The sequence below is a fragment of the Hyperolius riggenbachi genome, chromosome 11 (assembly GCF_040937935.1).
Source record: "Hyperolius riggenbachi isolate aHypRig1 chromosome 11, aHypRig1.pri, whole genome shotgun sequence".
Classification (NCBI taxonomy): Eukaryota; Metazoa; Chordata; class Amphibia; order Anura; family Hyperoliidae; genus Hyperolius; species Hyperolius riggenbachi.
The window spans coordinates 126,852,352-126,878,379 of NC_090656.1; the positions used below are offsets into that span (position 1 = coordinate 126,852,352).

At 43.2% G+C, this 26,028-nt stretch overlaps 1 long non-coding RNA gene across 3 annotated transcripts in view; it reads right to left on the bottom strand.

Moving 5' to 3' along the window:
• The window catches only part of LOC137538716 (uncharacterized), a 793,867-nt gene that overhangs the window by 113,045 nt on the left and 654,794 nt on the right, over positions 1 to 26,028 (bottom strand). Inside the window, exon 6 of one of the 3 annotated variants that reach the window (XR_011024868.1) lies at positions 12,728 to 12,779. The exons of the other annotated variants lie outside the window; for them this stretch is intronic. This is a non-coding gene — a long non-coding RNA (uncharacterized lncRNA). Of the gene's footprint in view, positions 1 to 12,727; positions 12,780 to 26,028 lie in introns of those variants that run through there. 3 annotated transcript variants of the gene reach the window in all.

A 26,028-nucleotide genomic window follows, 5' to 3' on the forward strand; every position in this document is an offset into this window, starting at 1 on the left:
GCGCCCTCTAGTGGGCTTTCATGCAGCCAACTTTCAGTTGGCTGCATGAAATAGTTTTTTTTTTATTTAAAAAAAACCCTCCCGCAGCCACCCTGGCGATTTAATCAGAACGCCAGGGTGGTTAAACTACATTTCATCCTTTGTTAAGATGACAGACAAACATCTGAAAAACTGATGCTGCGGTGTGGTTTCTTGTTTTTTTTCTCCATTGGTTTCTTGATGTGTAAAGTATGCACTAAGCCTCACAAAAACTGATAAGTGAGAATGTTATCAAATTCGCCCTGTATTGACCCAGTAACCTTTGGTCACATGCACGGGATCTGTAATTACAATTCATTTTAACAGCAGGCCTTATAACACTGACATTATGATGATATCTGCCATGCATAAAAAACATATAACCTAACTGCTTTTTTTTGCTGGCTGGGAATCCAAATTCTGTTTGCAGTATAACCTGTGGCATTTAGTTAATAGCGCAATATAACAAAAGTGATTAGTTATGATTCTGATGACATTTCGGAAGGCTGAGTATGAGATCAGGCACCTTGTGGTGGATTATTAAACTGGTCTGCCACTTATAAACAACAGCATATCAAATCTTTCACTGCAGGCATACATCTATCTTCCGATCATTCTGTGGATATGAGCTATTAAAGCATACAAAAATAGGAGGGGGTGGCAGGTATAGCAGCATTAAAATTGAACCTTTGGATTTTATGGCGGCAATGCAGAAATATTTGATGCATGGGGGGGGGGGGGGTGGTAATAGGCATAAGGGTATAACTATAGCCTCTGATTGCCGGGGGAGGGGCAATATTCTTTGTGAATAGCAGAGCAGATATACAGTGTACCTACTCCAGCGCCAGATCCTCCCATCCTCTTCAATGCAGCCAGTCAGCTTGCAGTAGCTTCCCTCCGTAGATTTTCGAAGGAACCAGAGCGAAATAAAAACAACTTAAAGCAAGTTTAAAAAGAGATGGTAAAGGTGGTCTTACCTCCTCCAAAGAGCACTTGAGGTTTGTGGTATAGTGAGAATTTCAAGTCACATGACATGCATTGGGAGCTTATGGAGGGATGCTGCTGTAAGCTAACTAATTGCAGTGAAGAGGATGAGATGAGAGGCCCCAGTGCTGGAAGTATTATATGCGCTGCTATTCACATGTGGGAGAGAGAAAGGTGCCCCTTTAGCTTCTGAACTAAAGTTTTTTACACTGGACCCGATTCTTACTAAGGTGGGGTGGGGAGGGCAGATACTGGCTGCACTTATTATTATTTATTGTATTTATAAAGTGCCAACATACTATGCAGCGCTGGACAACAAATATATACAATGGTACAAAGGATGATAGAAATTACGTAACAATTTTATGCAGCATAGGACATAGTTACAAAAGGCAAACGGTAAAAAATACATGATGATGTCATTTTTGGCTGCTTAGGTAGGTCCAGTAATTCAAGACCGAGGTGGTCATAGGAAAGGTAGATACCATCAGGAGGAATACACTAGGGAAGGGAGGACCAAGACAAAGGCTTACAATCTAAGTGGAGGGGAGGGGAGATGGACACACTAGGAGTATTCAGCACAGCAGAGATAGGGGTAGGGGGTAGGTAGGCCATCTTGAATATATATATTAATATAGTATTATTATTATTTATATAGCCCCAACTGCAGCGCTGTACAGAGTATATATAGTCTTGTCACTAACTGTCCCTTGGAGGAGCTCACAATCTAATCCCTACCATAGTCTTACGTCTATGTATTTATTGTGTACTGTATGCATGGCCGCCATCGGGTCGATAGCCGACACTTCAGTGACGGGCCTAGACCCCCAGGGGGGCCCGCCCGCCACCCCCTCCTACTTAATTCTAGCTGTGTGGCCGCCTGGTTTTCCTGCAGCGATGTTCTTTTCCTAGCAGATGTTGACCTGGCTGGGATTCGAACCGGGCACCCAGCGCTACAAGGTGAGAGCGCTAACCACTACGCCACCGTGCTGTCGCTGCCCTTCTTACTGAAGTGAGGAGGTGGGGTAGATAATGGCTGCACTTCTTACTAAGGTGGGGCAGATACTGGCTAGACTTCTTATGAAGATGGGGTGGTGGTGCAGATACTGGCTGCACTTCTTACTAAAGTGGGGTAAGTGGGAAAATACTGGCTGTACTTCTTATTAAGGTGGGTGATGGGGCAGATATTGGCTGCAATTGTTACTAAGGTGGAGGAGGGCGAAAAAGAGAATATCCACACTTCCTACAAAGGTGGAGGAAAAGTGATACTGACTGCACCTTTTTACTAACAAGGGTGCAGAGAGGAACAGATACTGGCTGCACCTTCTTACTACGGAAGGTGAAACTTAGTTCACCTCACCTGCCAAGGGCAATAGCTGAAACCGGTTGGGTTGAGAGAGCAGGCATTGTGACTTGGAGATCTGGTGAATTGTTTTAGGAGTACCACTAGATGTGGGAAGCGTTACTTGCCTGCGGGTCCTGAGGGAATTAGAACACAAAAAAGTGAGTGTTACTTGTCATAATTGTTTTTGGATGTTATTCAAGCAACCTACTTGCATTGATCCTACTACTAAAGGAGTCCTATGCTCTTTGTTTTATCTTTCCATACATGTACAAATACATTGGAATTGCATGCACAGGAGAGACAAAAAGGGCACCCCAGGCTCAGTATAAGGATCACATATATTTGGGAGAGACATCAGCACGTTGGACTATTGTTGTGTAATGATCTGCTCTGCTGTCTGCACAGGCAGACAGCTTTTTGACCATTTGTTAGGTCTGAGTGCTGCAGGTCCCTGGAAAAGAGACCTGTCTCCACTCTGCAAGCTGCAGAGTTGCTGTTCTGGTGAGGAATTTACATCCACTTGCAAATTGCTTAGCTGCTTCCTCTGATGGCTTGCAGTATAAATACCATTTCCTCCCAGAATTCCTTGCTGGTCATGATGGTTTGTTCCTGCTAACTTACCTGGAGTCTCAGCCCTTTGCTTACTGTTTGCTAATATTGCCATCTTAGAGTAGTTCCTTGGGAGTGCCCTAGCATTCCTGTTAGCATAGTCAGGTTGTTTGTTACCTGTATTGCTTTGTACTGTCTATCTGTTGTGATTGTCTTGTCGCCAGCGGTGGTCGACAGGAAATCGTTCTGTCTGTTGGGATCGCATTCGCCCTAGCGGTAGAGGCGGTGGTTCCTTCTGTATTCTGCCTTAGGAGTGTAGCCAGAGCAGCGGTTGCTACTGGCTGCTCCATCTGTCTGTCTGTCTGGAACGTTCTCTTTTGTTTTCGTGCTTCTTTGGTTATTCAGGGGTGGTATGCTTTGTCGCTATTGCGCTTCTCGTGTGGCGACCGTGTCGCACAAGCGCTTTGTTGCTATTGCGCCTAACGTGTGGTGACCGCGTGTAGTTAGTCCTGTCTGCTCCTGTGTGTTGGATTACTGTTTGTTATCAGTTCTGTCTTTATTCTGTTCCTTTGCTCTGTATTACTCAGTCTGTGTGAGAAAACGCGGAAAAGCCGCCGCGTGTACTGACAGCAAGGCGGCTGATACCGCGTCCAACGCGGCAGTCTGCACGCGAAAGCGTGCATCTAGCGACATGGCAGAACGCGGAAAAGCCACCGCATGTAACGACAGCAAGGCGGCTGGTTCGCGTCCAGCGCGGCGGTTTGCACGCAGCAGCATGCAGCTAGTGTGGCTGAGCCTGTTAGTTCACACAGGTTTAGGAATACACGCGCGCGCGCTGAAAGGCAGAACTTTTATGATGGCCAAGGAGGGATCAGCTGACCAGGCCGGTCAGCTGACTTCAGAGCTGGTAGCCGTTGGTTGATCACTTCAGGGTGGCGCCAGAGAGCAATGCACTATATATGGTTACAGCTGGCCACTCTCAAGTTCTCTGCCGTAGCAAACACTACGTGGAAGCACTCAGACCTTAGTCAGATCCAACAGTGTGTTTGAACCAGGAGGACCTGGGAATTCACACTGAGCCAGATTACTTGTGTTATTATTCTGTTATACTTCAGACTAGTTCCAGGGTGTAGAGACCACGGACCTCACACCCAAGACTAGGGAACTTGTGTTATCATTCTGTTATTCATCAGACTAGTTCCAGGGTGTAGAGACCATGGACCTCACACCCAAGACTAGGGAACTTGTGTTATCATTCTGTTATTCATCAGACTAGTTCCAGGGTGTAGAGACCACGGACCTCACACCCAAGACTAGGGAACTTGTGTTATCATTCTGTTATTCATCAGACTAGTTCCAGGGTGTAGAGACCACGGACCTCACACCCAAGACTAGGCATTGTTTGAGATTTGTTATGACCTGTTGCTTTCCTGACTATCCCTCTGCTTTCTGATTCGGTACCACGCATATCTGATATTCCGTTGCCAAACCCTGCCTGCCTAGGATGCCGAATCAGCATTCTGTCTTTGTACTTTGTCTGTCCGTGTGTTGCCGACCTGGCTTGCCCGACCTCGAGAACTATCTCTCCCCACTAAAGAGATAGTCTCCAGATCAGTCAGTGACATATACCTTCAGGTGTCACTCACTCTCTAGTCCTTCCTACCTTCAGCCTGACTCCACCCCTTGGAGAGTCTGCAGGAAGGTTTCTGTACTCTCTATAGCAGTGTCTTCTGTATTGCCTAGGATCACCTGCTCGTCAGGTGGTTTACTCAAAGTCATACTGTTACACCAAACACAATATATATTTATAGGTGTCCAGAGGTTAGTACTATATCTGTATTATTGGTGATTCTGCAGATCATCCATAATCAGGTATAGATCTGTATTCTTGGTGATACTGCAGATCACCAATAATCAGATTCTCTCTGTGTGCTGACACCGATCGTTACAGTCTGGTGTTGCTATTAGCAATCGCCATTCTTGCGATTGCGTTCCCACTTGGTTTTCGTTGTTGTGTGTTCACCGTCGCCGGGTGGCGACTAGATTGGTGGACACACATACATTCTCTCTCTGTGCTCTCTCTCTCTCTCTCCAAGGGCTATCTTGCCCTATATTGCTTCACCTTGTACAATTCCCAACTGGCATCTGTGGCAGTGCAGAGGGTTTCTTCCTCTGCACTCCACAGCTCCATCTGCCGGTGGGAATTTCCCTGTACAGGTGCATAGCACCATATCTGGGTTCTGTTATTTTATACGCTTGTGGAGGATTTCTGCAGTGTCAGCGCGCATCTTGTGCGCTGACCACGGAAATAATTCCCCAATCGTTACATGTTGATATTAGAAGAGGCTCTAATTAGGACATCGTCGGTCTGTCCACAGCTTAGGTGTTACAATACCTGACTGAAGGCGCCTGGGCTTGTAATTGATTTACCTCACCTAGGCTGTCGCCTCCCATCTGATGAGCTCTAAGCCATTCAGCAGTGACCACCACAGTGATTCACCATCACTTCTGCCTTCGAAACCTCCTTTTCCGCTGTGAAGGCAGAAGTGTCAAAAGATGTAACAGCGTGGAGTGCATTGGAAGGGAGGTCGACAGCTTAGGCGAGTTAACTCCTGCATATACAGCCTGAACCACCAGCACACTCCAGGACGATTCGCTTTTCTCAAAATCCAGCTCGCTGATCCTTAGTGATAACCATAGTTGCAGGTTTCAGACTAAGTTTAGCATGCGCCGGTTCCCAGCCTTACCAAAGTTTTCTTCAAATTACATTGTTATGCATTCTCTGCTTCTTGTAAACAAGACTTTATTTTCCTTATTTAGATCACATCTCTTTGCCCATTTAAGTCCCGATACAGCCATTGATTTCATAGAGCTTTGTAAATTTGCAGTTTCTTCATTAGTCAGCTGACACAATGGATGAAAGCCTGCATTTGGCTTCAAACTCTCTGTCTTCATCCTGGCTATTAGAAAGGAAACCTCTCCTGGTGACAGTCATTACATATTGCAGTTAAACTATTACTTAGGCAGAAGCATTAGTGCTAGCCTTTTTTCCACTTTAATGCTTAATATCCATTAAGATATTTTTGTTTTCTTTTTTCTTTTTTTACATCAAAGTGTAATGGACATTATGACCTTTCAGTAAACAAGACCAGTTTTCAGAAATTCAAAGCTTCCCTTTGGGCTCTGAAACTGCTAAATATTATGAGGGGACAAAAAAAGGATACCATGAACTCTCTGCAAATGAACACTTTGCTCTCCTCCAAATGTGAGGAGCGGCCTCCTGAGCCTCCATTTATTCATGGAGCTCAGAGTAATTTTCAAAGCAGCTGCATTTTCTTTTGTCAGGCAGCTCCTGGGCATAGAGTTAAATCACCTAATTATGCAAAAACGAAGGCAGAAGCACCTGAACATCTTGCTAGAATTAGAGGGTGGGAGCGGGAAATCAAACAGCCCCTTTATTACCATGAAGCGGGAATCTCAAGTAAAGAGCAGCTCCTTCACCAACAGACTTATCATAGAGGAATGATGGTATACAACATGTAGTATCTACTTATATGGCAAGAAGTTTTAAATCAGGATGATACCATTTATTGGCTAACTAAAAATGAATAAAAATAAGCAAGCTTTCCGCCTTTCAGCCTTCGTCGGGCTTATATCCTGTTAGTTTGCAGGCTGGTGGTACAGACAGCTTATATACATGCAACATCAAAAGGGAAAACAGATATTTTTTCAAGCATAAATACATGTCATTAAGATGCCTTAATTCAAACAGACCATCTAAATGGGGTTAAAGGTTGTTAGCTAAGATAAGCATCCTTGTTTACGCCATGCTCACAGACCTGGTTTAGGATTGACCCAGAGGTATCGTAAATTCTTAGTTCACAAGTTCAGCTAGAATGGCTGAGAAAGTTTAAATATCATCCGCTTCATACCAATATAAGAAGTTGCTGTCCTTATTCAAACCGTTCTGCACAGCTTTGAACCAATTTATAAACCGGATTTGTTCTGACAGGATGGACAGAGACAAGCACCTGGATCGCCTTAAGAACACTTTCATTAAACAAGGTTACAGTCCTCCTATGGCTGAGGCCCAAATCAGGAAAGCCAGCAACATCCCCAGGACTGAACTGAAATATAAGCAAAACCAGAAAGTGGACCGTGTCCCATTGGTTGTCACCTACAACCCACACCTGGAAATTTTAAGGAGGATTGCTAAGGAACGTCATCCCATTTTAACCAGGGATCACAGACTGAGAAAGATATTCCCTAAGCCTCCACTCTTGTCATATCGGCAACCACACAATCTAAAACAGATGATTGTCAGGAGTTCTTTGAATAGGCCTCAACAAAACGGAACATCACCCTGCCGACAAAAATATGTGGAACCTGCATACACACTTACTCCACTGACAGGGTAACAATACCAGGTTCACAACAGGAGTACAGAGTACAAGGTACATTTTCCTGTGGTTCCACCAATCTGGTATATCTGATCATGTGTGCTAAATGCCCCAATGTAATGTACGTGGGAGAAACTGGACAAACTCTGCGCAAACGTATGAATGGACACAAGCACACTATTAATGATACCAAATCTGGACTCCCAGTTGCTACACACTTTCGGTCCAACGGACACAGCATGGATGATCTTCGTGTCACTGCCCTGAAGGGTGGCTTCAAAACGTCAAATGATCGATTAATAGCAGAAACAAAATTTATAACTTGGTTCAAAGCTGTGCAGAACGGTTTGAATAAGGACAACAACTTCTTATATTGGTATGAAGCGGATGATATTTAAACGTTCTCAGCCATTCTAGCTGAACTTGTGAACTAAGAATTTACGATACCTCTGGGTCAATCCTAAACCAGGTCTGTGAGCATGGCGTAAACAAGGATGCTGATCTTAGCTAACAGCCTTTAACCCCATTTAGATGGTCTGTTTGAATTAAGGCATCTTAATGACATGTATTTATGCTTGAAAAAAATATCTGTTTTCCCTTTTGATGTTGCATGTATATAAGCTGTCTGTACCACCAGCCTGCAAACTAACAGGATATAAGCCTGACGAAGGCTGAAAGGCCGAAAGCTTGCTTATTTTTATTCATTTTTAGTTAGCCAATAAATGGTATCATCCTGATTTAAAACTTCTTGCTTTTACTGATGGCTAACACGGTACAATACCCTACTGCTACTACTTATATGGATCTCTGCACCCTTGACGGGTAGATTTTTCTGAAGCAGTTTAATAAATGCCGCCATAGATACCTGTTAATCGATGTGGTTAGAAGTAATTTGAGTGCCTAAGGTGTCTGACAAAATGGTGGATGCCGTGGCCACTCTCTATGGAAACTGCAGCTACATATAGCAGGTGCTTCACCGGTGCTGAACTGCGGCTACTGAAGTGAATTCACTGGTGCACTACTGTGTGGCACAAACTGCAGCTACAGTGGGATGCAAAAGTTTGGGCAACCTTGTTAATCATCATGATTTTCCTGTATAAATCGTTGGTTGTTACGATAAAAAAAAGTCAGTTAAATATATGATATAGGAGACACACACAGTGATATTTGAGAAGTGAAATGAAGTTTATTGGATTTACAGAAAGTGTGCAATAATTGTTTAAACAAAATTAGGCAGGTGCATACATTTGGAAAAAGAAATGAAATCAATATTTAGTAGATCCTCCTTTTGCAGAGATTACAGCCTCTAAACACTTCCTGTAGGTTCCAATGAGAGTCTGGATTCTGGTTGAAGGTATTTCGGACCATTCCTCTTCACAAATCATCTCTAGTTCAATCAGGTTTGTTGGCTTCCGAGCATGGACAGCTCTCTTTAACTCACACCACAGATTTTCAATTATATTCAGGTCTGGGGACTGAAATGGACCTTCCAGAACATTGTACTTGTTCCTCTGCATGAATGCCTTAGTGGATTTTGAGCAGTGTTTAGGCTTGTTGTCTTGTTGAAAGATCCAGCCCCGTGCAGCTTCAGCTTTGTCACTGATTCCTGGACATTGGTCTCCAGAATCTGCTGATACTGAGTGGAATCCATGCGTCCCTCAACTTTGACAAGATTCCCAGTTCCTGCACTGGCCACACAACCCCGCAGCATGATGGAACCACCACCATATTTTACTGTAGGTAGCAGGTGTTTTTCTTGGAATGCTGTGTTGTTTTTCCTCCATGCATAATGCCCCTTGTTATGCCTAAATAACTCAATTTTAGTTTCATCAGTTTACAGCACCTTATTCCAAAATGAAGCTGGCTTGTCCAAATGTGCTATAGCATACCTAAAATGGCTTTGTTTGTGCTGTGGGCGGAGAAAAGGCTTCCTCTGCATCACTCTCGCATACAGCATCTCCTTGTGTAGTGCTCCGAATGGTTAAACAATGCACCGTGACTCCATCTGCAGCAAGATGATGTTTGTAGGGCTTTGGTGCTGGTCTGTGGGCTGACTGACTGTTCTCACCATTCGTTGCTTCTGTGTATCTGAGATTTTTCTTGGTCTGCCACTTCAAGCCTTAACTTAAACTGAGCCTGTGGTCTTCCATAACCTCAATATGTTTCTAACTGTGGAAACAGACAGCTGGAATCTTTGAGACAGCTTTCTGTATCTTTCCCTTAAAGGGAACTGAGCACATTCTCTTTCAAAGGAATCTCTCCTGGCATAGAAGCTGCCATGTTCCCCCCTCCCCTTCTCACATTCCTTATTTACAGAAGTCAGAGATGCTATCTTGACACATTGACACAAACTAGGTCTTTGAAGAAACAGTCCTAATTACTAACCCCCTTTGTTGTCTAATAGCATTGTTTACTTCTTGGTAATTAGCCCAATAAAACAATTAGGAACCTGAAAGCTCTGCGGCCGGGGACGGCTGGGCAGCCCTGCTGAAACAGGGTAATTAATCTACTTTGAATGTAAAATACAAGGTAAAATGAAAGTTTATTTTAATAATGAAACAGATTGTCGGCATGCATTTTTCATGTGCTATAGAAATGTCCTGAATGATAAAAAAGGTGCTCGGTTCACTTTAAACCATGATGGTGAACAATCTTTGTCTTCAGATCATTTGAGAGTTGTTTTGAGACCCCATGTTGCTACTCTTCAGAAAAAAATTAAAAGAGGAGGGAAACATACAATTGACCCCTTTAAATATGATTTTTCATAATTGGATTCACCTGTGTGTGTAGGTCAGAGGTCACTGAGCTTACCAAGCCAATTTGAGTTCCAATAATTAGTTCTAAAGGTTTTGGAATCAATAAAATGACAACAGTACCCACATTTATGCACCTGCTTATTTTATTTAAATAATTATTGCACACTTTCTGTAAATCCAATAAACTTAATTTCACTTCTCAAATATCACTGTGTGTGTCTCCTACATGAAACATTTTACTGACATTTTTTATTGTAACAACCAACAATTTATACAGGAAAATCATGACGATTAACAAGGTTGCCCAAACTTTCTTAGGATTATCGGTAGAGGGAGGGTTCTGTGTGAGAGAAGGCTTAGGTTTAGTTGTAGTAAAATATTGGTAATTATTAAAAAAAAATATTGGTAATATTTAACAATGTTTTATTATGCTTATATATTTTCGTTTTCATTGTTAGATGATATTTTGTGATTTTATAACAGTTATTTAAACATATCTATTATTCTATTTCAGGTAAAGATGAAGAAACTATAAAAATATTGTTATAGACAGTGGCCTCAATTCACTAAGATCATGCTGGAGATAATAAGGCAAGAGAAAACTTGCCACCACACAGTGAGAGAGTTACCTTATCTCTTCATTCCTTAAGTTACCTCCTCTCTAGTTAAAGTGACTCCGAGCTCATAAAAAAAATGAAAGTTGTACTCACCTGGGGCTTTCTCCAGCCCAGTGCTGGTCGGGAGGTCCCACGACGGCGTCCTGGCTCTTCTCCTTCTCCCTGCTCCGGAATGGCTGACAGGCCGCAGCCCGGGCGACACTCGCCCGAGTGTCGGGCTGCTCCTTCCGCGTATGACGCGGATTACGTCACACGCCGGCCGCCTAGCGTCATCACGGCGGCCGGCGTGAAAGTACTGCGCATGTGCGCTTTAATCGCGCATGCGCAGTACTTTCACGCCGGCCGCCGTGATGACGCGAGGCAGCCGGCGTGTGACGTCAGCCGCGTTATACGCGGAAGCTGCAGCCCGACACTCTACCGAGTGTCGCCCGGGCTGCGGCCTGTCAGCCATTCCGGAGCGGGGAGAAGGAGAGGAGCCAGGACGCCGGCGTGGGACCTCCCGACCAGCACTGGGCTGGAGAAAGCCCCTGGTGAGTACAACTTTCTTTTTTTGGGTGAGCTCGGAGTCCCTTTAAGTTACCTGCTCTGTAGTTATTTTCTCAAGCAGTTAATTAACAGCCTGTCTTTAACTTTAGAATTCTGGTGTTATTTTAAGGATTGAAGAGTTAACTTTAGAGATCTCACCTTAACTTAAAGACAGAAGAGTTAACTTTAGGTTTGCCTGAGGTAAAATGTTTCCTGAATACTACATGCCCTATCACCATGGTGATAACTTTAGAAAATTTATTATATACAGGAGATAAGCTTAGTGAATTGAGGCCAATATCTTAAAATTTCGGCTATACCCCACACCCTCTTTTCCCGGCGCCCTTATAGGTGCTTACACACACACACACTACAAGAGGCAACGACGGGTCCACCGGACCTTCCCACTGGGCGGTCTTTTAGCCGACAGTAGCGCGTGTGTACGCACTGTCGACAGACTGATAAGGCTGTTTCTGAACAATCCGCTCAGCGCACCTTATTTGATGTATGCCTGCATAGAACTTGTCCCAAGCAAAATTAAATAGACATTATCCACTACTTTATCCTATTAGGTCTGATAGGGTAAGGAATTGAAACCAGTTTGTGATATTAGTTATATAATAATTTTTCTTTCTGACCTTTGCTGTCCATGTTTATCTACACATACTGGTATGTTTTTAATTGGGAACTGCAGCCAAATTAAACATCTTGTTTCATAAACTTACGCAAACTTTTTTTTATGTGTGAAAAAGGTCAAAAGGCCACATTAAAAGGTAGGATAGCTTTCAAAGTAAATTTAACATTTAATTTTTAGCTTTTTAAAAGAAAAAAATAAAAGCAGGGATCATTGTTTTGCTGCTGCCTCCTCTTCTGCGATTTTAGCAGCGGATGTGAATTTTAGCAAAATCAATATTCACATCCAGATCTGTTGAAGAATTCGCTGCATTTAGACCATCTAAGCATATAGCGATTAGCGATATGAAAAGGTCCATTGCTCGACACTTCTTACCCAGACAAATGTTTTACAACATTCTTTAACACATACTTAAACTAAGTATTTAAAACCGTGAAATATGATTATGATCTGTGCTGTAGGATAATGCAATTTACGGCGATGTTGATCTTGTTAAGTGATATTGCTCTTTACATGGATTTTTGTTCAGATCCCTCACCTGAAGTTTAACTTCAGGGACATACCCCATCTCAGCCTTGATATTAGCACAGTGCATTCTGAGTGTTAGAGTGCTGATGATTACTGCAGGTAATTATTTGTGATGTTTCCAGTTCTGTGCAGCAAACTACTCATGCAGGAAGAGGGGATCATCACTGGGCAGCATGTACTTTGGAGAAAGCACTAAAATGTACTGATGATTTCATGGTTGGTAAAATTTCTATTTGAGCTTACAGGTCCCCTAAGACATTCATTTCTGGTTGAAAACCGAAATGGGAAGATCATTTTTAATAACATTACATTAGAAAAAAAAAAACTTAATTTGCCAAAGTAATTTTTTTAATGGATGAGAAATGTACTTGCCTCTTTTCTCTGAATGCTCCTTTATGGTCCCACTGAGGTCCGTTTTATGATCTGATAAAGCGAATACCGACAAAACATGACTATTGTGTGCATTAGAAGTAAGCCAACACTCCTTTAGTAACGCATTTTAATAATTTTATCAGCGCTAGGCACATCCTCAGTGTTTACAAGTATCTTTCTTTCAATAACGGATTGCAAACTGCAACAGCAATATTTACCCATCTGTCACTATTTCATTCCTCGACTGATGAAAGCAGAGTAGCAGATTTTTGTGAGAAGGTGGAATTTAACAAAGGGATCTGGAGGTGAAAGGGATATTGAAGCTGCCATATTTATTTCCTATATGCCAGCACGGTGGCGTAGTGGTTAGCACTCTCGCCTTGCAGCGCTGGGTCCCTGGTTCGAATCCCAGCCAGGGCACTATCTGCAAAGAGTTTGTATGTTCTCTTCGTGTCTGTGTGGGTTTTCTTCCGGGCACTCCGGTTTCCTCCCATATTCCAAAAACATACAGATAAGTTAATTGGCTCCCCCTAAAATTGGCCCTAGGCTACAGTACTTACACTACATAATATAGACATATGGCAATGGTAGGGATTAGATTGTGAGCTCCTTTGAGGGACAGTTAGTGACAAGACAATATATATATATATATATATATATATATATATATATATATATATATATATATATATACTCTGTACAGCGCTGCGTAATATGTCGGCGCTATATAAATACTAAATAATAATAATAATAATTTCCTTTTGAACAATGCGAGTTGCCTGGCTGTCCCCCGATAATGTGCCTCTAAGGCTTTTAGCCACAGACCCTGAACAAGCATGCAGGTCATCAGGGGCTGTGACTCAAGTCTGACTGGATTAGCCACATACTTGTTTCAGGGTTGTAATCCAGATACTACTGATGCATGAAGATCATCAGGACTGCCAGGCAACTGGTATAGTTTAAAAAGAAATAAATATGACAGCCTCCATATCACCCACACCTCAGGTTCACTTTAAATAAAGTCTAATCTATGCACAACAGCGAAGCACTAGCTTACAAATTCTTCAGCATGATCATTGTTTTCACAGACAGTCAGTTTACTGAAATAATCATGTGTACGCCGATTTTCATATTCATATTCATATTCATGAAAGCAAATAGACATTTTAATCCAAGTTTCCCGGCAGGTAGACCAAAGCACCTCACAGCCGGTGGATCATGGAAGTCAACAAGCTTTGGAAAAGAGTCAATCACGATAAATCCATGATAAGAAACCTCCCGCTATTAAGCACATTACTTCTTCCTGAAATGTCCACTGGCTATCCAACCGCAGCAAACAGCACACATTACAATTAAACCTCCTACCACTATCCCTTTAGTAGCCACACAGCTTCCTGCTTGCCTGTGGCACATGGAAGTTTACTAGACATCATCTTCCCAGAGAAACTGATGTTGCAGCCCCATGTGTGCCTCACGCATTAGCTTCAAATTCTTTGGCATAACAGCACTTATAAAATCTGTCATGTCCCAACGGACTGCATTAAAGATGGCATTTTTGAATCTGTAATATTTGGAAAAGACTGACAAATACAAATTCTGATGCTCCTTTATACACTTTAGATGTAAAGGGAACCTGTTGCAATGTTAAATGCAGCCACTTAGCTATGTTATTTGTGCTTGGTACTCATTCCTCCTACCTCTGCAGCCTTGCAATTAACCCATTCAGTCACAGGTGGCCTGAAGGACAAACAGTGGGGCTTCATAAGGTAGAACACAATGAAGCCAAGCAGGTCTTCTTCAGCAAAGGCGTTGATGGTATAGTATGTATAGTGTGGTGCATACATATCATTCCAGTACCAAAAAAGTGAAAGTGGCTTCATGAGAGTATCAAGTATTAATAGTCCTCCAAATGCCCATAAACCTTGGGCAGCATGGCGGCTAAATGGCTTGCAGTTTCTCACCTTCCAGCAGAGGCATATTGTGTTTACAGGGGTGCATGTATGGCACTGGTGACAGATGCCTCTATCTTCAACCGGTTGGGGGTCACTCAGCAGCATCCCTAGTGTTTACTATTAGGATTTCAGCTCTCTCCTCTAGAGATCGGCTGCTGGCACCCTGTGTCGCCCCTGCTCTCTGGCATCTGGTGATATGAAGACAAATAACATGGTGGAGCCGTTCACAGGTGGGAGGATTGATGCTCGAAAGTGTGTAGACAAGTACGGTAAGCTTTATGCTTTATTAGAAGAAGGCCAGTGGCATAGCTATAAACCTCAGGGCCCCGATGTGGAATTTGGACCCGCCCCCCCACATAAAATAGCCAGGGATAGGTGCCTCCAGTATAGGTAGCCAGGAATAGGTGCCTCAGTAAAGATAGCCAGGAATAGGTGCCTCAGTAAAGATAGCCAGGAATAGGTGCCTCAGTATAGATAGCCAGGAGTAGGTGCCTCAGTATAGATAGCTAGGAGTAGGTGCCTCAGTATAGATAGCTAGGAGTAGGTGCCTCAGTATAGATAGCCAGAGATAGGTGGCTCAGTACAGATAGCCAGGGATAGGTGCCTCAGTACAGATAGCCAGGGATAGGTGCCTCAGTATAGATAGCCAGAGATAGGTGCCTCAGTATAGATAGCCAGGGATAGGTGCCTCAGTACAGATAGCCAGGGATAGGTGCCTCAGTATAGATAGCCAGAGATAGGTGCCTCAGTATAGATAGCCAGGGATAGGTGCCTCGGTATAGATAGCCAGGGATAGGTGCCTCGGTACAGATAGCCAGGGATAGTTGCCTCGGTATAGATAACCAGGAATAGGTGCCTAGGTATAGATAGTTAGGAATAGGATCCTCAGTATAGATAGCCAGGATTAGATGCCTCAGCATAGTCAGGAATGGGTGCCTCAGTATAAGTAGCCAAGTGGAGGGGGGATGCAGCGGCACCAGCAGCAGAGGGAACATGAAATACTCACTTTGCCCGCGATCCACGTGATGCATCTACTTATTTCTAAGTTTATCCAATAAACAAGGGAGAAGGCACACAACAGGCTTTTCAACGTGCGTTTATCTAAACTTTAGCAAATAAACAATATGTTTCGGGGTTACCCCCTTCTTCAGGTGTACATCTGATGAAGGAGGTAACCCTGAAACACGTTGTGTATTTGCTAAAGTTTGGATAAATCCAAGTTGAAAAGCCTGTTGTGTGCCTTCTCCCTTGTTTATTGGATTATTTGAAGTGGATTGGTGACCCACTGGAGAATTGAGCACTTGCGTCTCAGGATAACCTAACCTGAGTAGGTTACCGTTGGTTACATCTGTTTGTTACTTCTAAGTTTGTAGATGCAGCGCGTGGATCTTGGCGAAGTGAGTATTTAATGTTCCCTCTGCCGTTGCTGGTGTGTGCCACTGCATCCCCCCACGCAGCACATGGGGAGGGCAAGCGGGCCCCTTAGGAGTCCCGGGTCTGGTCACGTAGGCGACTGCTGCGATAGTGGCCCCTACGCCCCTGAAGAGGGCTGCAAATTACTGGTGGTCTTATCTATTACTTGGGGTCATGCCTGTTAATGAGGGTGCTGTTTGTCACTGGGGTAGTCTGTACCTGTAGATCTGTTATTTATACAGTATATATTAAAAAAAATGGGGCAGGGGTACTTTTTCTTAAGGTTAGTGATAAGGGGTATGTCATGGGGGTTGTAGCTGAAGAGGGCAGGAAGGAAGCAGTCTTAACAGAGTTGGTTATAAGCACTGTTATTAGAGTCTATAATGTGATCTGTTTTCCTAAATGGACGTGAGCTGCCTAATTATGTTTTTTGAGGAAAAAGCCTGCCTAATGTTATTTTGCTTCCTAGTTTTTATTTTGGGAACGTTCTGCTACCTGGCTACATTTTGGAGGGAAAGAAGCTGTCTAAGGCAGGAAATGCACTTGCAGATTCATGTGCACTGCCCATTACAGTCAAAGGGCCCACTTGCATTCATGTTTTTCCCCAAGATTTTAAATAAGACAGCTGTTTTTTTCCACGACGTGCATGTTTATAATCACAATGTATTTCTGACGTATCCAGAAAATCATGAATACGATTGTTAACTCAGAATGACATAAACCTGGGAATCGCGGGAGAAAACGCACTGTTGACTGTATTCCCTGCCTAAGTAGAAAGGTGGTGCCCAATAATAGATAAAACTGTGTTAAAAACAGCTAAAATAATAAAGGGAGAGGTGGCTTACCTCAATATTGACACATTCATATACTGTACATATACTACATATGTGTATAAATGTGTATTTATTGAGGTAAGCCACCTCTCCCTTTGTTATTTTAGCTATTTTAACACAGTTTTATCTATCAATGGACTCCTCATCTCCCCTCCCCCTTTGTGCTTTGTACTCCAGCACCCACTGATAGGTCCTTTGTTGTCTTGCCAAGAGGGCGACTGGATCCAGTTCCAGTTGGTCACCTGAGTGGCGACGCGTTTATAACTCTCCACCTGCCTTCAGTGATTGGTTGCCCCTGTGCGCATTTCGGGGGGGGGGGGGGGGGAGTATTATGGCCGTTGTGTATATGGAGGTGGTGAGAGTAGTGTATTGTTTGTATGGCGGGGTGCCCATCCCATGGTATTTTTAGCCTCTTTTGCTATTAGTGCAAATATATGTATTTCCTCTATATTTGATTATATGGATTTTGATATTTTAATAACTAGCTTGTGACTTTTTTCTGTAGCCACATACTGTATATCTTACCAACCTTATTCCACTTCCTGTATTGATAATTGAATTGCCCCCTGTGCAACCTTCCTTTGTGAGTAACACAAGCTTTTTGTAGGCCAAAGAGAGAGGAGCTCTTCTAAGGCCAACTCTCCTTATATACTGTATATATTGCACTAAAAGTATCATTCCAGTATCATTCCAGTCTTTTGCAAAAAGAACACCTGATAATGATAAAAAAAAAAATAGCACTATCACAAAAAAAGAGCTTTCAAATTCATTGTTTTAACTACGATGAAATCCAAGTTATACAGATTCCATGGTCAATTAGATTCAGTCAAAGAATACTTACATTTCATCAGCTAGAAAGGCTGTGCATTCCATATGTGTCAGTAATTAAGGGATGAGTTGGCATCCCCGCTGGGCAGACACAGGCTAGGTGGGCTAAGTCATCCGGAAAAAACATAATTTTGGATCTTGTTTAATAACTATGCAAATTGCAGAGATGTCCTGTAACTCATAGTACCAGAAATACAATTTGAGCAGTGTAATGTAGTGACAATAATTAACTGTGATTTGTGATTATTGGGTTTGGGTCCCTACACAGCACTTTTCTCAGCACCATATTATTAAAATTCTGTGTATTCGCTCGCAGTACCATTTTTTCTTAGTCTCCGCAATCTCCATACTTGTCAGCAGGTGTCTAGATAGCATATTTCTAGTTGAGAAAAGAATACCTTCCTCCCTGTATGTCCACTATATTTTACAGGCATTTGTACAGGTAATTAGTAGTGAGCAGGGCCGAATTTCTGCCTAGGCCATCCTAGGCCATGGCCTAGGGCGTCTAACTGTGTCTATAATGGCGTTCAATCATTTCGCCTGAGGGCCGTGCTGCCGCCATCTGCAGCTTACACTCTCCCCAGTCTCCTCTGCTCTCCTTCCTGGCCTTCTCCCAAAACGTTCATTAAATGCGCCCAGACCCATTCCATCCACGGCCAACCGCCCTGCATTTGCAGATCGGCATTACACAGGCTAGCAGGTAGCGGGCGGCAGGCTGGACGGGAAGGGGTCTTGCACCTGATGGTGGATTGACGATCACCTTCTCCGCCCCCCCCTCTCGCTGCAAACAAACACGAGAGCTGGCACGGCTGGATTGCATGCACCATGGTCAGCAGCCAATTGCGCAGCTCAGGGGGAGTGGCCACGCCCCTCGAGCCGTGCGATTGGCTGCTGACCATGGTGTACACAATCCAGCCTTACCACCTCATTGGCTGGTGGTCAGCATGTGACAAGTAGCGGCAGTGGGGGACAAATTTGACATCTTTCCTGGCAGCCTGGGCACTTTACACGAAGGCTTTCCCGGTGGGTGAGGCAGTGATGATGGTGAGGAAGCCACAGGCAGGCAGAAGAGGCAGCGAGAAACTTCCATAGACAGCTAGCCAAGCAACTCACATCATGTTGCCAGGTTGCAGTTCCCTCTAACAGTTCCCGGGGGCTATATAGCACTGATTGTGCTGTACAGAGGAGCCAGGCAGTGCCAGTGGTATAAGAACAAAAGCTCAACTTGGGTAAAACAGATAACTGCGGTACAGGTCAGTATCATTGAAAGACTTAAGTTAGGTAGCTTCATAATACTGTACCTAAGATAAGCTGAAAATGTGTCTGCCTTATTTATTGCCTATTTATTCATTTCACTTGTTTAATGGCTCCTTCTCTCATCCACACTTCTCACTTTCCTTCCCTTCACATTCTCCCTCTCTTGTTCTCGATTTCTGTTCTTTTTAGCTACCCTTTTCTCCATCGTGTTCCCTTTCTCTCTTAATCTCCCTTCCTGTGCTCTCTCCCCCTCTTTTCCTTCCTTCCCCTCTGGTTACTTTCCTTTCTCTCTTTTTTGCATTTTAACTGTCCTTACAGGAACTCACAATCGAATCCCTATCATAGTTTAATGTTTACTATATTATTTAAAAAAAAATGTGATGCTTACATCTGCAGCATGTTATAGAGTATGTATTCACGTCACTGACTGCCCTCAGAGGAGCTCACACTCTAATCCTACTATAGTCATAGTCTAATTTCCTACCATAGTATTATGTATTTATATAGCACTGACATCTCCTGCGGCACTTTACAGAGTACATAGTCACGTCACTGACTGTCTTCAGAGGGGCTCACACTCTAATCCTACCATAGTCATAGCCTAATGTCTCTACCATATTATTATTATGTACTTATATAGCACTGACATCTCCTGCAGCACTTTACAGAGCACATAGTCACATCACTGACTGTTCTCAGAGGGGCTCACACTCTAATCCTACCATAGTCATAGCCTAATGTCTCTACCATATTATTATTATGTATTTACAGTATATAGCACTGACATCTCCTGCTGCACTTTACAGAGTACATAGCCATGTCACTGACTGTCCTCAGAGGAGCTCACACTCTAATCCTACCATAGTCATAGTCTAATGTCCTACCATATTATTATTATGTATGTATATAGCACTGACATCTCCGGCAGCACTTTACAGAGCACATAGTCATGTCACTGACTGTCCTCAGAGGAGCTCACAATCTAATCCTACCATAGTCATAGTCTAATGTCCTACCATATTATTATTATGTATTTACAGTATATAGCACTGACATCTCCTGCTGCACTTTACAGAGTACATAGTCATGTCACTGACTGTCCTCAGAGGAGCTCACACTCTAATCCTACCATAGTCATAGCCTAATGTATCTACCATATTATTATTATGTATTTACAGTATATAGCACTGACATCTCCTGCAGCACATTACAGAGTACATAGTCATGTCACTGACTGTCCTCAGAGGAGCTCACACTCTAATCCTACCATAGTCATAGTCTAATGTCCTACCATATTATTATTATGTATGTATATAGCACAGACAATTTCTGCAGCACATTACAAACATGTCACTGACTGTCCTCAGCGGAGCTCACTTTCGGTGACATAATATTGTGTGTGGTGGGGGCGGCTTGTTGACTGCTGGCCTAGGACGGTAAAAAGTACAAATCCGGCCCTGGTAGTGAGAGGAATATGGGGACTGCCACCTTTACGTTCTTTTAGGAAAAATGCTTCTGGCCTGGTTGTTTTGCTATCTTCTGTCACTAATACCTTATTATTATCTTTCTATTATTTAGCTTTTATTTATGAAGTACTTCAATATTTTATAGCAATATACAATAAATAATAGAAGTTTCATATTACAAACTTGCATGCATTAGCACTACAAAAATCAATGCAAGTTTCAACTAAAAATAAACCCAAAAAGTAATTAATTGTATGTGTAGTAGCAAAGGTATATGGAACTTTTCCAGAGTCTCACACACTTCTTTTCAATCTAGCAAGTTACATTTTAACTGTGAAGTGTGCACAGCAGCCATGTTATTGTAACGCAAAATCTGATTAATTTCGATTTTTTTTTATTGTTTTGTCTCTATGTACTCTTCAGGAGAACTGCTGCTGCATTTGACTGCAGTTCAAATTCTTCATTTGCATACATAAAACACTGGTCTACTAACCATTGCAAATAAAAAAAAGGGAATGCAGGCAAGTTCTAAATAGGCTTGGTACTAGATTTACCCATGTTTATCTCATGTCATGTCAGTTCAGGTACTTTCTGCAGCTATGTGACTCAGTCCCTAATGAAGCCTAACGATCTGAAGGGAACCTGTTCAACTGGCATTTTTAAAAGGAAATGCAGATGACCAACTTAACATTTTTAGCTTCATTCTTCTCTTTAAAGGTATTTGGATTTTTTGTTTGCAAGCTTAAAGTGGATCCGAGATAAACTTTTACTCATTGCATAATTGTGTTCCTTTCATATAGTTTATAGGGCATTCCTCAGGCCAAATACTATTTTTGTTTTGTTTTACTACTCTAATTCCATTTAAACTAAACAAGCCTTGCCCACAGCTCTTTTTGTGCCTTGGCACTGTAGCAAGGGCTTATGGGAGTTCAGTCTGGGCAGGAGGAGGTTACTAGCCATTGATTTCAGAGGCATAGGGGAGGAGAGAGGAGGAGAGGGGACTGAATTTACACACAGTTAAGCTGATAGCATCTCCAGCCCTCAGCCTGTGACAATGTGACAAACCGAACATGACTGACCTCATTGTACCACAGGAATAAATAATCATAAACTTTTGAAGCTGTTTGCAGCTAGATATGCTGTGTAAACTATCTAAACTTTAGATAAGATATATAGACATGTTGCTTGTTATCGTTAGTTTTTCATCTTGGATCCGCTTTAAAGCTCTGTGATACCCAAACTACACAGAAATTAAATAAAAAAACAGCAGGGCTGTTCAGGGCTGGCTAGTTCAGCACTATCCTGCAATTCTCAACACTCCTGGAAAATATTCTCCACAGTGTTATGGTGCGGACCAAGAGGACCAAAACCAACCAACCAAAACTTCTGCGTTTTGCACTCCCTTGTTTGTGGGCATATCAGATTTCACCCTCGCTGGGAGTCTGTGTGGCAGTCTAACAGCAAGGACTTCAAGATTTAACCCTGGAATACCTGGCTGGAAACAGATAGAGCTGGCCACCTAAATAAGGGGCCCTGGGGAGAGAGAAGATACCAAAGCACTTAATGTGAGTGCAAACCAAGTTATGGTAAAGGATAAGTCCGCTAAGCCTTCTGGGAAGAAAGGGATGAGGCATCAGCCCCTTCGCTAAGAGGAATATCAGAGATCTTTAAATCGCAAGCCACCATGTCGGGAGTAAGCACTAGAGACAAGACAGGGGCGGACCCTGTACAGGGTACCTCAATCTCAGCATCAGGAGCACAGAAGCTTCTTATGACAGAGATGGTGGTGATACCCTCCTCTAAGGAACTTTCACTTGCTGGTAGTTATAATTAACTTGTGGTTGGGAAGAAGAAAATGGTGCAGTCCGCCATATCACTGGTCCATGCAAACATACACGGCCTCAATACTAAACTAAAGACCATCTCTAACGCATGTAAGACACAGGCCTCAAATATCAATTATCTCAAACAGCATAATGCAAGGCAAGACTACTGCCTACAGCAGGCATATTGCATACTTGAAGACCTAGATAATCTTGGAAGGCAGAACAATGGGTGAGTAAAGAGTCTGCCAGTCTGTCATTGCTTCTCAGATCGCAGACCATCTTAAATACTTTACTAAACAAAGCTGCCCTAATTGTTCTGTAATTTTTTAATTCTTGGTATCTGAATATTTCCTTGTGCATCCTTTAACCACTTACTGTTTTTGAGACAGTATATTTAATCCCCGCTGGAAGACTGTTTCCGTTATAGGGGTGTAGATATATAAGCCTCCCACCACATCGCCTCTGGGCGAACACCCCCCGCTCCTGCGCTCATTCATGTCGCCACCGGTTAGTGGGGAGATAAGTGAATGGGAATGCAGTTCTCATTCACTGATCTAAGTCCCCATGCCAATGATCAACGGCATCAATTAGATGCCTGCCATCATTGTATCTAAGGCCCGGTTCACATTAGAGTTCCAGGTTCGGCTTCCCCGGACCCGGAACGCTCTGTACACAGCAGATGGTGAATGGATACATTGTAAATCAATGTATCCATTCACACTCGTGCGCCGTCCGGATCTGGATCCGATCCGGGAACGCAGCTCCGGGACGGTCCGGCTTTATTTCCAACATGCGCTATTTTTCAGTCCGTCCCGGGTCGGCTGCGGACCCGGGCCGGATCCTGAACCTTCGCGTGCGGCCATGCTGTGCAATGGGAAACGGATGTTTCCCATCACACTGGCAATAGGACCGGATGCTTCCAGCACCGGTCCTATGCCACTTGGGGGGCCCGGACTACACGCCGGTATCCCCCATGCTTGCAGTGCCTTTCCGGCACTGCAATGTATCTAGTTCCGGCTACTTTATTGTAGCCGGAACTGATACATTCCGGATCCGCAACTTGTGCCGCCTTGTGGCCACCGCAGAGACCTGTACGGTCTCTTTGCGGCCACCGGACCAGGACCCCCGGACACTTGCGGACTCGAACCGCAAGTGTGAACGGGGCCTAAGGAAGTAACATGTCCATGCATTACTTTCTGTTTGCGTACTTATAATATAGTATGCTAATAGGAAATAAGTACACCTACATACATTTATTTTAATAAAAAGACCCAAACTTGCATTTAAAATTAACTCCTTCCTTCCCACACTCTCCCATAGTACCCAAATATTTTTTTTGCATTAAAAAAAAGAAGAAAAAAAAAAAGACAATAAAAAAAATAAATGCATAAATCCAGAGGAGAAATCCTCCAGAGGCGCCAAGCTCGCTGATATAATACAGATGCTGTGACTCCTACTGTATTTTGCCTGAGGAAGCGGGATGTATGGCCCGTGAAACGCATTGCATTGTTTTTTGGAGTTCCGAATAAATTGTTGACTGTCTGAATCGCAGTCCTTGCCTGTGTCTGTTTGGAGGGAGTAAGACCACCGCTGCCTCCTCTGTTTAACCAGTTGTTTTTAAGTTCATTTAATTACCTTTTATTCTTTTGGCGCCTCTGTATCTTGTACACTACATTAAGTCCACCCTGGGTGGAGGGTTGTTACCCTATTTTCCTGTCTACAGAGAGCGACTTTTTATTCCTGAGTGGGGTCAGGATTGTTCTCCCCACCTGCCTATACAGTGGTTGCCTATTGGTAACCCTGGTTTGTAGGTATAATTTTAACTTCTCATTTATTTTGTTGTCCCCAAGACGAATTACACTATTGGGGCTCTTGGTGTCCCTCTGCTTTATTGATTTTCAAAAGACTTTTGTCAGATGTAATGTTTTCTATTGAATCTGTTGTATAATTTATTGCAAATATCTAGTGGTGTATGTCAGATTTTAAAATCAGATTAAAGCTGTGGCACAAAGTCTTGAAGTACAATAACTATCACACAACTGAAGACCGTACAAAATACGGATAATTAAGTCACAGAAGTTAACACACTGGTCATCTTAGTAGATGTAATTAAAACTGAATACAGCAAATGACCTGTGAATGATAAACTGTAATACATTGCTGTAAGATATAAATTAAACATAGAGTCTGTCCAGACCGGCTAAGATGTATCTACTGATTCATGGAAAACAAGCACAGCGCCTCTTCCAGGAATCATGGCTGAGCTGTGGCCTTTTTTACCTTATGGGCTAACGTGCAACTGACCCCATTATATTACTGCTGCAGACCTCAGGGCAACTGAAATGAAAAGATGGCCCTGTGTGCCAACTACAAAAATAGATCTTCTCCATTAGGAGACTTCCCTGCTAGGGCTACATTGCCTGTAATAAATGTGTATGAAAAAAACGACCAGAGACAAAAACTAATGCGTCTCTGTACTGTGATATCCAACTGTCCCTGTAAAGAACTGCATTTATGGATTAAAGCCACATTCTAGGCAGAGATATAACTATATCATCAACTCAGTAAGCAGGGTGTACAATGGTTACTTTTTGTGTCAAGAAATGCTTCTGCTGCGTAAAATTCAGAAACGTGTGACCCGAGAAGTCCATCTGTGAGCAGACTCTGCTGGCGCCATTACTTGGTTGCGGTTTGGGTGCTGGTGGGCATGCCTATAATTGCCAGTTTCACTATGCGCTCCACATGACCCAGAAGTATTGCCGAAGCGGCGTACTGGCACGGACAGACAGAATTTACAGAATTTAATTGGAAATGCTTGCTCCTTCAGTATGAGACCATGAGTTGCAGTGTTACACAAGTGATGTTTTCAATTCTTATTGCTTTGTACTACAACATACAGCACAGAGCTAAAAGCAGGAACGGTGTAATTAGGCAAGATTTCTGTACTAAAACTGACATCTTTATTTGGATCGGACAGACATAGGACACAGGAACATCCACAGAAACAACTGATGCGTGTCGGGCTTATATTCCACCCTTAGTCAAGGTTGTAACTATGACTAAAGGTGGGTTGTAAGACTGACATGCGTCAATAGTTTCTGTGGATGTTCCTGTGTATCTGTGTAATGTCTGATTGCGCTGCCCGGAAGCTCCCTTCCACACTGACTAGCACGCATGCTCAGTGTGAAGTTAATTATGCTGCTGGTGGTAAAATACTAAATATCTCCACTTCCTCACATCCTACACCCCCAAATTTTTAGGGTAGGGAGGGGACCCACCGAATAACCTCTATGCCAAACTGCAGCCCCCGAGCCCCGCTGGTTCAGGAGATAGATTACAGAAACCCATCAGGGGAACCAGCTGGGCTGGGGGCTGCAATTTGGCATAGAGGTAGTCCGGAGGGTCCCCTCCCTACCCTGAAAATTTCGGGAGGGTAGGATGTGTGGAAGTGGAGATATTTAGTATTTTACCACAAGCTGCATAATTAAATAGGAAATGTGGCCGCACAGTCTCCTACTGCGCATGCAGGTCAGCGCAAATTAACAGGCAGGGCAATCATACACAACACCGGTTTTAGCACTCATTTTAGTTTGTGAATCCTCTTCCTATCCCTTGCTTGAGGCCTGGCTGATCTAGTCCGGGACCTGTGAGTACCATTTTGCAGGGGTTGAGCATTTTTGAACTTCATTTGCTTCCTAGTTACCTGCTATACCACCTAATATATG